We start from the raw sequence: 14623 nt of genomic DNA, 5'->3' as shown, positions 1-14623 counted from the left end.
AAAGGCTGATCTTCACTATTCTGGCTTATATCTAACATTGACACAGAAAGGGGTGAATTATGCTGCCACAGAAGTCTTTGGTCACATACCAAATAGCATCAAAAGTCTGACAGATAGCCAACCAGCAATTAAAAACAAACTAAAATAATTTCTGTATGACAAGTCCTTCTACTCAGTAGATGAATTTTTAGATATAAATTAGTAATAACACAATTATTAAGGAATAAAAGAAACATTGAGTTATGACATGTAAACTTGTGTTGAACTGACACATTCCACATCATTACAAAGTGTCATATTCATGATCTATGGAGCAAGTATGGATATCATCTAAATCTAATCCAAGTTTAACTGATCTTGGCAACTTAGTAACAGCCTTCTTTGCTTTTACAACCTTCACTTTCTGTTCAAGAATTTCACACTTCATAGTAATAATGCTTATATTAGCATTAACTGATTGCGTTTTGTTTACTTCAAAATAACTGCAGAAGTTTCAGACTTTCTTTTAATTACATCGTTCCTGTCACTAATATTATTAGAGTTGTAGTGTAAGTTACCCTGAAATACAGTAAAATTGTTATTTATTCTCATCTTTCCTTTACATAACTCATAAATTTCAGTAGATATTTACTTCCACCACTCGGGATAAACCCTTTTACATACAATTGCCAATTTTTCCTACATTGTCTCATCAAGTAGTCTATTTCATTTCCAACATCTACCCAAACTCTATTCAGAAGATTATTATTGTACAATCTTATCAGAATGCAAGACATGAACAACAGTGCAGCCACAATTAACCAAAGTTTATTCTTCCACATACAAGTGAACAACAAACATAGGAGCTGATATTTGTAAACAAGAGGAAGGCTCCAGGAGATGGCACAGCAGATGATGTGCCGTGTGCATTAGTCATGTGGCCCATCGCAGACAGCCCTGTTGGCTCATCCACGCACATGCCATTAGCGAGCTATGAAGTGTAGCGAGCCAGTGGCCTGTTGCTGTGGTGCATATCCAGCTGTTTCATACACCTCTGCCCCCATGGGGAAAGGGATCTTCTCCAATGTGGGCATCGGCACAACAGTAAAAAACAACTGTGGACTTTGCAGCAGGTGCCACAGGTGATGGAGATTCTGAACTGGAAATACGCTCCTGGAAATGGAAAAAAGAACACATTGACACCGGTGTGTCAGACCCACCATACTTGCTCCTGACACTGCGAGAGGGCTGTACAAGCAATGATCACACGCACGGCACAGCGGACACACCAGGAACCGCGGTGTTGGCCGTCGAATGGCGCTAGCTGCGCAGCAGTTGTGCACCACCGCCGTCAGTGTCAGCCAGTTTGCCGTGGCATACGGAGCTCCATCGCAGTCTTTAACACTGGTAGCATGCCGCGACAGCGTGGACGTGAACCGTATGTGCAGTTGACGGACTTTGAGCGAGGGCGTATAGTGGGCATGCGGGAGGCCGGGTGGACGTACCGCCGAATTGCTCAACACGTGGGGCGTGAGGTCTCCACAGTACATCGATGTTGTCGCCAGTGGTCGGCGGAAGGTGCACGTGCCCGTCGACCTGGGACCGGACCGCAGCGATGCACGGATGCACGCCAAGACCGTAGGATCCTACGCAGTGCCGTAGGGGACCACACCGCCACTTCCCAGCAAATTAGGGACACTGTTGCTCCTGGGGTATCGGCGAGGACCATTCGCAACCGTCTCCATGAAGCTGGGCTATGGTCCCGCACACCGTTAGGCCGTCTTCCGCTCACGCCCCAACATTGTGCAGCCCGCCTCCAGTGGTGTCGCGACAGGCGTGAATGGAGGGACGAATGGAGATGTGTCGTCTTCAGCGATGAGAGTCGCTTCTGCCTTGGTGCCAATGATGGTCGTATGCGTGTTTGGCGCCGTGCAGGTGAGTGCCACAATCAGGACTGCATACGACCGAGGCACACAGGGCCAACACCCGGTATCATGGTGTGGGGAGCGATCTCCTACACTGGCCGTACACCACTGGTGATCGTCGAGGGGACACTGAATAGTGCACGGTACATCCAAACCGTCATCGAACCCATCGTTCTACCATTCCTAGACCGGCAAGGGAACTTGCTGTTCCAACAGGACAATGCACGTCCGCATGTATCCCGTGCCACCCAACGTGCTCTAGAAGGTGTAAGTCAACTACCCTGGCCAGCAAGATCTCCGGATCTGTCCCCCATTGAGCATGTTTGGGACTGGATGAAGCGTCGTCTCACGCGGTCTGCACGTCCAGCATGAACGCTGGTCCAACTGAGGCGCCAGGTGGAAATGGCATGGCAAGCCGTTCCACAGGACTACATCCAGCATCTCTACGATCGTCTCCATGGGAGAATAGCAGCCTGCATTGCTGCGAAAGGTGGATATACACTGTACTAGTGCCGACATTGTGCATGCTCTGTTGCCTGTGTCTATGTGCCTGTGGTTCTGTCAGTGTGATCATGTGATGTATCTGACCCCAGGAATGTGTCAATAAAGTTTCCCCTTCCTGGGACAATGAATTCACGGTGTTATTATTTCCAATTCCAGGAGTGTATGTGATGGCCACTCCCCCACAAAGTACCATAAGAGAGGGCCAGTGGCAAAGTCTGTCAGAGTCTGGATCCTCTGTGTGATAGAACTGTGCCGATGGTAAAAGCACCAGCCGCTAGGACGGGGGAACGGGACACTTGTGGTAAACAATCCAATGGCATCAAGGGTTGGAACCAAGAGTAGAGGCAGGAGGCAGTGACATCCACAAGGAGGACAGGTCCACCCCTGTAGCATTGATGCCCCACGAGAGCAGGATAGCTGCTGAGGAGGTAGGTAAAAACAACAGCAGCAGACTCACGGCCCTCACCAAGGCATGAGGATGCAGCTGATCATGGTAGCATGCCATCAGCCCCCCTGTGGTGCACTCCATACAGAGGCAGCAGCCACAGCATCTCTGGACTGTGGCCAAAATCCACTTGGGTTGGCAGCCAAACCTCCAAGCTCTGACTGTGGAGCCAGGAGTAAACCATGATGAGGCCCACTCCGACTTGAGGTTAGTGAGCCAGCAAGAGCTATGCAGGAGGGTGCATGGCTGGTGACAATGGAGCATCTTGGCCAGACTCCGATTGCCCATCAGAAGAAACTTACAGGAACTCAAGAAACATATCAAGACATTGTCTGGAGTCCACAAGTAAGGAAGGTCTGAGACACAAACTGTGGACCACTATTGATCACAAGTGAGTAAGGGAATCCTTTAGTAGAAAAATTATGGAAAGGGCCTGAATTGTAGCCTTGGCTGATGTCAAAGAACAGCAGACATCATGTGGAAATTTAGAGAAAACATCAACAACCAACAACTAGTAAGAATTTGGGAAGGGTCCTGCAAAATCAACGGAGACACCTTCTCATGGCCGTTGCAGTGCAGGCTACAGAGAGAGACTCACCATGGCACTGCCTGTAGGTAGCATGCTCAGAGCAGGTCATAACAATTACACAATGTCACTGTCGATGCTGGGCCAAAGGTTGTGCTGATGCGCCAGTGAGTCAGTATGCGGGACCCTCCTCCTGCAATGTCCCTGACATAGGAGCTGAATCACATCTTGCCATAGGGTGGCCAGGATCACAACCCTGGGCAACAGCCCAACTGTAGCTAAAAGAACAACAGCATCAAATACTAAAAGGCAGTGACGGAGGACAAAATAGTTAAGCAGAGGATCAGAAACCCTACCCAGGGGCCTGTTTGGCCAATCATGCTGAATTAGGGGAACAACTTGTTACAAAACTGGATTGGCAGCTGCTATCCACTGTACATTATGCTTCAACATCTTGTGAAAATAGAAACTGAGATGACAATAAGGCATTGATTGTCACAAGGCCGCCGAGTTGCAAGTCTTTTCAGTTGACAGCACATTGGGCAACTTGCATGTCAATGATGATGAAATGATGATGAGGATAACACATCACCCAGTCCCCAAGCAGAGAAAATCTTCATCCAGGCCAGGAATCGAACTTGATCCTGCTGCATGGCAGTCAGATGCACTGACCTCTCAGCTAAGGCAGTGGACATCTAAGTGAAAATAAAGGAGGTCATCCTGGTCAAAAGTGAGATTTGGCCCCATCAGAAGTGGGGACAGCACATTGGTGTTGGCAAGTTGCGTGGTAGGCTGAAAATGTATTTCAAAATATAAATAAGGCCCAGTGCTGGAGGTGATGTGCTGCTTCATCGGGCAACGAAGAAGAAGGATTAAACAATGAAACCAAGGGCTTGTGGTCAGTAATAAAGTGAGACTTAGATCCATGCAAGAACATAAGAAACTTTTTGAGGGCATAGATTATAGCAAGCATTTACCTGCCAGGTTAGCCAAAAGTGCTAATGCACTGCTTCCTGGACTCGGGTAGGCACACTGGCCCCGAATGAAATCTGCCCGGCGGATTACCAACGAAGGCTGGTGTGCCGGTCAGCCTGAATGTTGTTAATAGGAGATTTTCCACATCCCACTAGGTGAATACAGGGCTGGTCCCCATGTCCTGCCTCAGTTACACAATTCGCAGACATCTGAATATGTTCACACTATCCCATGGACTGCACTAGACACAGACAGTTGTGGGGGTACGGGATGGCGACAGGAAGGGCATCCGGCCACCCCTTAAATTAACCTTTCCAAATCGATCCCAACCATGCTGACCCTGTGAAACCATGGGACAAGGGCACAAGCAAAAGAAGAAGAAGATTATAGCAAACATTTCCTTTTCACTTTGGGAGTAGCACTGTTGGGTGGAGTTGAGTGTTTTGACACATACGCTATCAACATTTGGAACCATACTCACATTGACGTGCAAGAATGGCCTCGAGGTAATACTGAGAGGAGTCCATACCCAAAATGAGGTGGTGGCCAAGGTGAAAAGCAAACAAGAAGCAGAATGTAATTTAGATTTCAAAATCACGAACAAGTGTTCACAGGCCAGTGTCCATCAAAAAGGAACACTCTTGTGGAGAAACTTGTGGAGGGGAAGGGCCAACGTGCCTGCAACCAGAATGAATTTGTGATAGTGTGCACTTTTACCTGAAAATGCTTGGAATTCTATTTCATTGGTAGGTGAGGCAACATGGTGAGTTAAAGGCTTAACATGATTGCGAGAAACCTCAAACCCCAAGTACACAATGGATGGCTGAAAAAAGTATGAATTGGGCAAGTTGCACTTCAGCTGTGCAGTATGCATGGCCATGAACAAGGAACATAAGTTACATAAATGCTCTTGGGTGGATGCACCCATAAAATGATATCATCAAGATAGTTGATGCACCCCAGAACAGATATTGACAGTAGTTTAAAAAAAAATGCTGCAAAATTGCTGGGGTGCTAGCCATACAAAACAAAGAGGTGCTGGTATTTGTACAACTCAAAGTTCGTGCTAAACACAAGGATCTGCTTAGAATCCTCATCCAACAGAACCTGTAAATGGGCTTCAGATAAATAAATTTTGGAGATAAGCTTGTCCCCAGCAAGTTTCACCAGTAACTCGTCCAAATGAGCAAAATCTCACTTTAATCTTAGTTTAATTAGACAGTAAGAAAATAAACTTACATTATATGAGCTAAATCTGTGTTTAATAAAACAATAATAAAATAAACTCTCATTATATCACTCTGTTGCTGCTACAATTGTTACCCCATAGTAAAGACCCACTAGAAGCTTTAAACAGAGCAGTTGCATCAGATCGCTGCCTGCTTATTTGACTGCTAATTTTGTCGTAGACAATTGCCTCTTTGTGAGATTGTGCTGCTAGCTCGTAATCTCTCTCTCTCTCTCTCTCTCTCTCTCTCTCTCTCTCTCTCTCTCTCTCTTTATTTTTTATTTTATTTTTTTTTATTTTTTCCACTTAGGTCCTTTTTATTTTATATTGCTGCTGCTCACTTGGACATATGATAACACAATTTATTGTGATGTTAGCTGAAGCTGTAATGGAGGAATAGATACAGGCTCACAGTTGTCAAACAACACTGGAAAAGAACAAGACAGTGTTATTTGTGATTGGTGCACCTTATACATAGGTGCACCCACTGGAGGGTTAGTATCAACAATATCTGTTAGCTCTTCAGGGAATCATTTCATTACTATAATTATCAGAACATGACACAATTCCATGCTGATAATACAACCCTCATAATGACAAATCCTAATAAAGAGAAGGTGAAAAGAAAAACACTGTGAGTTGTTGATAATTAGCATAAAAGTTTTCTGAGTATTGTGGTGTGTCGTAACATAAAAAACTATACTGGAAAAACCAATATTTCAGTCATGGTTACAAAGGCCTTCTTCTGGGCCTATTGCATCAATAGAGGCCAAAACATTGGGTTTTCCAGTATACAAGGTGTGTGAGAAAAGTTACGAGATTGACAACACTTTATTTGCATTATGCCATTGTTGATAGCCAGTTCCAGTTTTAAAAATTGCAGTTTATACAGGTGAAGAGATGTGCATCCCTTTCTTTTCAATGACATACAATTGTCACAATGCTATGGTGTTCTCCTTGTGCAGACTGGTGTGTTCATTTCTTCCAGTTGCTCACTCCAAATTTCAGCTCCATACAGCCATCATGTGATTTTTGAGAGTGCTATCAGGGGAGTTGTGTTTTTGTTATGTGTTACAAAAATGGAACTGCAAAATTTAAAGCAATGTTATGCAATCAAGTTTTGCGTTAAACTTGGGAAATCCAAGAGTGTGACCTTCAAAAAGTTGACAAAGGCTTATGGGGAACATTCCTTATGAAGAGCACAAGTTTTTCATTGGCACAAATCCTTTTTGGAAGGCTGATAACACATTGAAGATGAACCTCGCTCAGGGAGACCTTTAGCTTCAAAAATGAATGAAAATATCAAACATGTGCATGCTCTTTTGAAATGAGACTGGTGATTAACAGTAAAGATGATGGGTGACTTGTTTAACTCAAACACTTTCACAGTACATCAAATTTTGATCAAAGATTTGCACACGTGAAAGGTTAGTGCCAAAATGGGCCAAAAACCTTACAACTGAGCAGAAAGACAATGGAAGAAAATGCATTGATCTTCTTGAGAGGATTGCCCATGACCACAATTGGTTCAATAGTGTGATCATAGATGATAATCCTGGATTTTTGAGTGTGATACTGACACAAAGCAGCAAAGTTGGGAGTGGCACAGTGAGACATCGCATCGATCAAAAAGAGCTTGAATGAGCAAATCAAAACAATGCTGATTTGGTTTTTTGATAGTAGGTGTATCATGCCTACAGACTTCGTTCCTCCAGGACAAACTGTCGACCAATTGTTTTACAAAGATGTCCTTGAAAGGCTCAGGAAAAGGGTGAATCAAGTGAGACTGGACATTGTAGACAAGTGATGCTGCATCATGACAATGCTCCAAGTCACATGGCTAATCCCATCATGGAATTTTTGACCTCAGAAGGCATTCCTGTTGTCCCACAGCCCCCATATTCAACTGATCTGAGTCCTTGTGACGTTTTCTTTTCTAAAAGTTGATAATGTCTTAGAAGGACGTCATTTTGGGATTCTGGAGAACATTAAAAAGAATATGACAGCCATGTTGAAGATACTATTAGTTGAAGCCTTTCAGTGCTGCTATCAAGGCTGGGAGCAACAACTCTGGTGGTGTATAGCTGGCAAAATGAACTACTTTGAAGGGGACAATATTGTTGTTTGAAAAACTGAAAGCTTGGTAGATAAAAATTCTTTCTCGTTCCTTTTCTGAAACTAAGTGAAAAAGTAAATGATGTCTCTTTCTTAGATTACTAGAAATTCATTTGGGCCCATAACTGAAATGAGATGCACATACAGGCTAATTGTGGCTTAAACTATCACAGCAATTGTAGTGCAAAAAATAAATATTATGCCTAATTTTTAGTAATAATTTTATTATTGTATACATACCAAAAACCAATATCATGTACATGATCAGTGGTTGATGAATAAATATGAAATAAGTAGTACTTCTGATTTAACAATATTATGTAAAGGATAGTTGCTATTCACCATGTAGCGGAGATGTCGAATCCCAGATAGGCACAACAAAAGACTGCTACAAAATGAGCTTTCGGCCAACAATGCCTTTGTCAAAAAAGGCAACAGACACACACACACACACACACACACACACATATGCATGACTCAGTACCACCCAGGACCCGAGCAACTGGATTACATTCTCCGCCAGAGTTTCAACTACCTCTTGTCATGCCTTGAAATGATAAATGTCCCACCCATTGTCCTTGCCACAACTCCCATTATGGTATTATGCCACCCGTCAAACCTACACAATATCTGCATCCATCCCTACACACACCCTGCTTCCAACCCCTTGCTTCATGGCTCGTATCCCTATAATAGATGTTGCTGCAAGACCTGTCCCATACATCCTCCCACCACCACCTACTCCAATCCAGTTACAAACAACACCTACCCCATCAAGGCCAGGGCTACCTGTGAAACTAGTCATGAGATCTACAAGCTAAGCTGCAACTGCTGTGTTGCAGTCTATGTGGGCATGACAGCCGACAATCTGTGTGTCTGCATGAATGGCCACCGACAGACTGTGGCCAAGAATCAACTGGACCACCCTGTTGCTGAGCATGCTGCTGCCCAACATGACATTCTTCATTTCAGTGACTGCTTCACAGCCTGTGCCATCTGGATCCTTCCCACCAACACCAGCTTTTCTGGATTGCACAGATGGGAACTCACCTTGCAATATATCCTATGTTCCGATAACTCTCCTGCCCTCAACCTTTGTTAGTCATTGCCCTTACCCATCTAGCCCCTTCCCTGTTCCCATTCAAGCATTACACCGCTCTCTATTTCAACACACCCAGGCTTTTTACTTATCTCCTTTTCCACTACCCTCCCGTCTCTCCCTTGCACTCCATCTAACCTTCCGACTGCACCTAGCTGCCCTACCCTCTCTTCAGCTCGTCCATGTATCCTTCCACTAGCAGCATTTCACCATCACCCACCCCAAGGAACACAGAATAAGAAAGGTGTGCCAGATTGGATTAGCACAGTCTCATTGGTCAGTGACTTGTTACATCACCCGGCAGCCAGATAGCAGTCATCTCCGCTTGTAGTGTATGGGAGATTACAAAATAAATTTTTTCATGTCTCTTCTCTTCCCATTTAACTTAAAAGTTTTACGCTGACAGGGCTAATGACACTTAGTGTTAATATTATGTACAAATTTTCTGAAATAAATGTGTTAAATATTAGCAGCAACGATGATATATCACCATGTAAAACTAGTGGGTGATGTTCGCATCCATACTCGTGTTTTAGGCATCTGACTACTTTAAGTGTTTTGCAATTGTTAACTGCTTATTTGATACATATTTTTGTGAAAAAAATAATGATAATTTCCAAACTTACCTCACAAAGCTGAAGCAGAAGCTACGTCAAAGATGCTGAAGGTGACACTGTCCAGAGCAGATTCTTTCTTGCCAAATTCCATTTCATCACATCAGTTTCAGCGCTTTTGTTTAAATGCCTAATGTGAATAAAAGTTCTTGTTCTGATATATAACTGAACAATTTTGGTACCAAGTTCAGGAAATTTCACATGCATCTAATCTGCTACGGTTCCCTTCACTTTACTACAATGAGAAATATTTGATCCATGAAAAGCAGCAAATATAATTTCTAGTTCATGTATTTTAGCCAACAAGTCAAGAGAGGGAGAAATGAGACTTCCTTTTGAAAGAATAGTAATCCAGTCTTGCTTCAGACTTAATTCGGTATCAACGACACACATTCTTCTGTATTTTCCAAATAACTGTTGATGTTTTTGAACTTAAAAGCTATGTATCCTGCAAGATATTTTAAAGCATCATCATTCATATCTTCACTGAAGCACACTCAATCACTGGGCTTGAAATCTAAGATCAACTTTTTGCCACCTGCAGTGACATCATATGATTTATCAATCAGTCTGATACATGAATCACTTGAGAAAAAATGTGCCAAGTCTTCGTCACTTTGCCCGCATCTCGTGGTCGTGCGGTAGCGTTCTCGCTTCCCACGCCCGGGTTCGATTCCCGGCGGGGTCAGGGATTTTCTCTGCCTCGTGATGGCTGGGTGTTGTGTGATGTCCTTAGGTTAGTTAGGTTTAAGTAGTTCTAAGTTCTAGGGGACTGATGACCATAGCTGTTAAGTCCCATAGTGCTCAGAGCCATTTGAACCAATCTTCGTCACTTTCATCATCAGGTGTTGAGTAGTTTTCAACAGCAGAATTCTCATTTCTGTCCTTTGCAGTCAAAGCATCTGGAGACAAAGGTGTTCCACTTGCACTTCTGATCTGTATTAATAAATGAATTCTGTTTTTCACCTCAAAAGGTGTGGGATGGTTGTAAAATACACCAAGGTGTGGAATTCTAGAAAAGAAATTTTTAGGCAATCTTGACTCAGACTGGCTGTCTATAGGTAAGTTGCTCCAGAATTTCTCACATCATTATACAGTCCAAAAAATGAATTTATTGATATAATGAATCCCTTCTGAAACAGGAGGAGACAGTTTCTATTTCCTGTTCATTTATTAGAACAAATTTCTAGAAATCTTTTTAGATAGTTTTTCTGCCTTTGATATTAAACCTGTAACCACTTCTAAGTGGAGCTTTATGATCTTCAGGATATCTTGAGTTCAGCACATCAAAAACATTGTTCACCAGCTCAACAAAGCATCTTTCACGAACTTTATGCAGAACATATTTCACAGCTTGAGCAGTGTGACGTGAAAGTAACCTTGAAGCCATTCAGACATTCTGATGATCACTGCCACTAATATTAAAGTGAGCTGCCAATATGTGATAAGTGATTGAAAGATCACCTTTCGTATGTCGAAGATCTTCTATCACAATTTTTGTAATGCAGTGCCATCAGGCAAAGTGATAGAATCATCAAGAAAATGATTTATTAACAATTTCAGCAAATGTGGAACATAAAAAAAAAAGAAAAATAGAAAAGACTTTTCTGCTGTGATCAACAGGGTTAAAAAAATGTCTTGGATGTAGACACACCAAGTAGCTTCCACACTTTCAGATTTTTTGCTCCCGTGTCACACATAACAGCTACGGTACGGATTCCTGATCTTTCAGCTTCTTTTATGATATTCTGCAACAAATCACTAGACATTGCAACATAAAAGTCATAATACACCTGCTGCTTCCACTTTGAAAACACGCTACGAACCATGAACACTTGGAAATCATTGTGTGGTCCGAGCACCACATCCTCAGATGAATCTAAGTGACATGACCCTCAATGTTCATTTTGCCAAAGCTTAGGACAGCAGTTGCCTCTAATGACTTGTCCATTTCTGAGCTAGCTTTAATTAACTCTAAAACTGATTTCAAAACACCTGGTTGGCACTTCAACTGTTTTGTCCATTTCTGGAGTGTTGAGGTCAATTTGATGACATTATTCGCACCAACCGCCGTGTGACTGTGGAAATGATTGTTGATAAGGTTCAAGTTAGTACTGGTACAGTTCATAACATTATCTGTAACAAGCTGATGTACCACAAAACATTGGAATGAACCATTTACAAAATGCAGTCCTCATAAATTAGTAATATGAGAGTGGATTTAGTAATCATGGCAAAGAGTATTCCAACTCCTTTCGTGAATGAATCGATAAATATGAGTTGAATGGGCCGTGATGGGCACATAATGGTGAAGCCATTTACGAATTTGGAAAAGGAGAAGGTAATCGGTTATTAAGGTGTGTCAAACTAGACGGGAGTTGATAGGGTGGTACTGTAGTTCAGGGGAGGCTTGGAAATGCAAAGCACCACCAAACTAAATGGCGGTGCATGGGAAAACACCCCATAATGGCGTGCTTCGTTATTGTGCTGTTTTTCCGTTTCGCGTTCCATCAGCTAGAGGATGCTTCCTTCTAAACTCCCCCAGAGTTATAGTCTGATGAGTGGATATGTTAAGGGCATAGGTGTGCAAATAAATAAACTTAGGGGTGGGTTTTCAAGTGGTTGAAGTCACCCAGGTATTGAGATGGATAGGTGTAAGAAATCAAGGTTAAAATAGGTATTGCGTAAAAAAATATGGGGCCTTTCGGTGTTAAGTTGCTATGCATGAATTGATAGCGAAGATAGTTGGTCTCTCTCTAGGATTTCTACCCTCCACACTGCCCTCCAATGATAAATATGTGATCCCTTGATGCCTCAGAACATGTCCGACCAACTGGTCTCTTCTTCTTGTCAAGTTGTGCCACAAACTCCTCCCCAGTTCTATTCAATACCTCCTCATTAGCTATGTGATCTACCCATCTAATCTTCAGCATTCTTCTGTAGCACCACATTTCAAAAGCTTCTATTCTCGTCTTGTCCAAACTATTTATTGTCCATGTTTCACTTCCATAAATGGCTACACTCCGTACAAATACTTTCAGAAACGACTTCCTGACACTTAAATCTATACTCAATGTTAACAAATTTCTCTTGTTCAGAAATGCTTTCCTTGCCATTGCCAGTCTACATTTTATATCTTCTCCACTCCAACCATCATCAGTTATTTTGCTCCCCAAATAGTAAAACTCCTTTACTACTTCAAGTGTCTCATTTCCTAATCTAATTCCCTCAGCATCACCCGACTTAATTCAACTACATTCCATTATCCTCGTATTGCTTTTGTTGATGTTCATCTTATATCCTCCTTTCAAGACATTGTCCATTCTGTTCAACTGCTCTTCCAAGTCCTTTGCTGTCTCTGACAGAATTACAATGTCATCGGCGAACCTCAAGCTTTTTATTTCTTCTCCATAGATTTTAACACCTACTCCGAATTTTTCTATTGTTTCCTTTACTGCTTGCTCAATATACAGATTGAATAACATTGGGGAGAGGCTACAACCCTGTCTCACTCCCTTCCCAACCACTGCTTCCCTTTCGTGCCCCTCGACTCTTATAACTGCCATCTGGTTTCTGTACAAATTGTAAATAGCCTTTCGCTCCCTGTATTTTACCCCTGCCTCCTTTAGAATTTGAAAGAGAGTATTCTAGTCAACATTGTCAAAAGCTTTCTCTAAGTCTACAATTGCTACAAACATAGGTTTGCCTTTCCTTAATGTTTCTTCTAAGATAAGTCGTAAGGTTAGTATTGCAACACATGTTCCAATATTTCTACGGAATCCAAACTGATCTTCCCTGAGGTCAGCTTCTACCAGTTTTTCCATTTGTCTGTAAAGAATTTGCGTTAGTATTTTGCAGCTGTGACTTATTAAACTGATAGTTCGGTAATTTTCACATCTCTCAACACCTGCTTTCTTTGGGATTGGAATTATTATATTCTTCTTGAAGCCTGAGGGTATTTCTCCTGTCTCATACATCTTGCTCACCAGAAGTAGAGTTTCGTCAGGAGTGGCTCGCCCAAGGCCGTCAGTAGTTCTAATGGAATGTTGTCTACTCCCGGGGCCTTGTTTCGACTCAGATCTTTCAGTGCTCTGTCAAACTCTTCACGCAATATCGTATCCCCATTTCATCTTCATCTAGATCCTCTTCAATTTCCATAATATTGTCCTCAAGTACATCGCCCTTGTATATACCCCTCTATATACTCCTTCCACCTTTCTGCTTTCCTTTCTTTGCTTAGAACTGGGTTTCCATCTGAGCTCTTGATATTCATACAAGTAGCTCTCTTTTCTCCAAAGGTCTCTTTAATTTTCCTGTAGGCAGTATCTATCTTACCCCTAGTGAGATAAGCCTCTACATCCTAACATTTGTCCTCTAGCCATCCCTGCTTAGCCATTTTGCACTTCCTGTCGATCTCATATTTGAGACGTTTGTATTCCTTTTTGCCTGCTTCATTTACTGCATTTTTATATTTTCTCCTTTCATCAGTTAAATTCAATATTTCTTCTGTTACACAAGGATTTCTATTGGCCCTCCTCTTTTTACCTACTTGATCCTCTGCTGCCTTCACTACTTCATCCCTCAGAGCTACCCATTCTTCTTCTACTGTATTTCTTTCCCCCATTCCTGTCAATTGTTCACTTATGCTCTCCCTGAAACTCTGTACAACCTCTGGCTTAGTCAGTTTATCCAGGTCCCATCTCCTTAAATTCCCACCTTTTTGCAGTTTCTTCAGTTTTAATCTACAGTTCATAACCAATAGATTATTGTCAGAGTCCACATCTGCCCCTGGAAATGTCTTACAATTTAAAACCTGGTTCCTAAATCTCTGCCTTACCATTATATAATCTATCTGATACCTTCTAATATCTCCAGGCTTCTTCCATGTATACAACCTTCTTTTATGATTCTTGAACCAAGTGTTAGCTATGATTAAGTTATGCTCTGTGCAAAATTCTACCAGACCTTCCTCTTTCATTTCTTACCCCCAATCCATATTCACCTACTATGTTTCCTTCTCTCCCTTTTCCTACTCTTGAATTCCAGTCACCCATGACTATTAAATTTTTGTCTCCCTTCACTACCCGAATAATTTCATTTATCTCATCATACATTTCATCAATTTCTTCATCATCTGCAGAGCTAGTAGGCATATAAACTTGCACTACTGTAGTAGGCGTGGGCTTCGTGTCTATCTTGGCCACTATAATGCA

This window comes from Schistocerca nitens, chromosome 4 (assembly GCF_023898315.1).
Source record: "Schistocerca nitens isolate TAMUIC-IGC-003100 chromosome 4, iqSchNite1.1, whole genome shotgun sequence".
In the NCBI taxonomy this organism is placed as follows: domain Eukaryota; kingdom Metazoa; phylum Arthropoda; class Insecta; order Orthoptera; family Acrididae; genus Schistocerca; species Schistocerca nitens.
This window is presented reverse-complemented; position numbering follows the sequence as displayed.